We start from the raw sequence: 2,408 nt of genomic DNA, 5'->3' as shown, positions 1-2,408 counted from the left end.
ATTTTTAATATAAGTGTTTACAAGTATAAATTTTCCTCTAAGCACTGCAAAAAAAAAAAAAGAAAGAAAAGAAAATTTTTTTAAAAAAACGGTCTCCGTGTGTTTGTTGACCATTTGTATATCTTCTTTGACAAATGCCTATTTAGCTATTTTGCCCATTTTTTAATTGGGTTACATGTTTTTTTGTTGTAAACTTGTTTCAGTTCCTTGCATATTAATCCTTTGTCAGATGTATATTTGGCAAATATTTTCTCCCACTCTATTGGTTGTCTTTTAACTCTGTTAATTGTTTTTTTATTTTTGCAGTGCAGAAGCTTTTTAGTTTGATATAATCCCATTTGTTTATTTTTCCTTTGGTNGATAGGACTATTCTTCAGAAATGAGGGAAAAGTAGTGTATTTTCCAAAAAAGCAAAAGCTGCGGGAGTTCATCAGTATACAACCAGCTCTACAAGAAATCCTCAAGGAAGTCCTGCATCTGGAATCTGAAAAACAATAATCACTACTATGAATACACAAGAAAGAACCAAACACACTGATAGGAAAAAACGCAAATGGAAAAGAGAAAGAAACTAAATCTTAACACCACAAAAAGCCATAGTGACAATGTGATAATGCCCCTATTTTATTTCTTATTTTAGTAATTTCAATCTTCTCTCTTTTTTTCTTGGTTTGCAAATTTTGTTGATCTTTTTAAGGAATCAACTTTCAGTTTCATTGATTTTTCTCTACTGTCTTTTAATACCCTATTTCATATATTTCTGTTGTAATCTTTGTTATTTCCTACTTATATTTGCTTTTGGTTCAGTTTGCTCCACTTTTTCTATTTTCATAAGGTAGAAGTTTACATTACTGATTTGAGATTTTTCTTATTTTTAATATAAGTGTTTACAAGTATAAATTTTCCTCTAAGCACTGCAAAAAAAAAAAAAAGAAAGAAAAGAAAAGAAAATTTTTTTAAAAAAACGGTCTCCATGTGCTTGTTGACCATTTTTATATCTTCCTTTGACAAATGCCTATTTAGCTCTTTTGCCCATTTTTTAATTGGGTTACATGTTTTTTTGTTGTAAACTTGTTTCAGTTCCTTGCATATTAATCCTTTGTCAGATGTATATTTGGCAAATATTTTCTCCCACTGTATTGGTTGTCTTTTAACTCTGTTAATTGTTTTTTTTATTTTTGCTGTGCAGAAGCTTTTTAGTTTGATATAATCCCATTTGTTTATTTTTCCTTTGGTNACTGAGGAGGGGAAGGAAGAAGACACAACAATTACGATTCCTTGAAGTTGATAAGACAAGCGAACAGATATGAGGTTGTTAGGAGGGAGGGGGGAGAGGGAGGAAGGAGGGAGGTTTCAGTAATTGTCCACAATAATCAACCACATTGTATATTGACAAAATAAAATAAAATTAAAAAAAAATTCTCCATGTCATTATGACGTGCACTATAGTCTGAAAACCACAATACTGAGATTTCATAGTTTCACCATGCTTTCTCCCCTCCTTGACCCCACAAGAGTAACAAGGTTTAAATTCACTAGAGATATGAGATTCCATTTCTAATTTCAATTGGTTCCATTTTATTAAAAGAATTAGCAAGATCTGACACTTCGGTTTTTTATAAACATTATTAAAATTCTCTAAAGCATTACTATTAAAATCTTGGCATTCTTTCNTTTTTTATAAACATTATTAAAATTCTCTAAAGCATTACTATTAAAATCTTGGCATTCTTTCCAGGTATCAACTGAATTGAACAGAATATTTCAATAAATATCTGTTGATCCTAGTAACTTTATCTTTCAAGCAATCTTTGAAATAAAGAGAAAGGTGATAATAATGAATTTACTGTTTCATATTTATAAGAACTGTAGCAATATGTCATCCCAGATATGAAAGGACGAAAAAACTCGGTGTTCTCTCCTCTGCTTAGCTAAAAGTAGGAAAAACCCTCAAGAAAGTATAACTTCCAAACAGCTGACAAAAGAGCTATGTATAACAAAAGTAAGTTACTATTTTTCACCTATACCATAAATACTAAAAATAATGATGTAAGGATAAATTCAGCTGCAAATAGATTAAATGAGTTAGAAATGTATTTCTCTCACAGGTAACATCTTGGAGGCAGAGAGTCCAGACCCCATAGTGTGGTTCCAAGTAGCAGGTACCTGGGCCCTTTCTACCTCATTGCTGCATCCTGTGTGGCTTTCAAACTGTGGAAATCACAGTCCAAGACGGCTGCTGGACCATCAGCCACGTCTACATTCTGAGCAGCAGGCACAAAGAGAGGGGAAAGACAAAAACATTCCAAAAACTACACATACTACTTCATTGTAGATCTCATTAGTAGAGATTAGCTATATTGCCACACCTAGCTACAGGAAATGCTGGAAAAGGAAATCTTTACTCC

Source organism: Galeopterus variegatus, unplaced genomic scaffold (genome assembly GCF_000696425.1).
Source record: "Galeopterus variegatus unplaced genomic scaffold, G_variegatus-3.0.2 Scaffold5378, whole genome shotgun sequence".
In the NCBI taxonomy this organism is placed as follows: domain Eukaryota; kingdom Metazoa; phylum Chordata; class Mammalia; order Dermoptera; family Cynocephalidae; genus Galeopterus; species Galeopterus variegatus.
Note: the sequence above shows the minus strand (reverse complement) of the source record.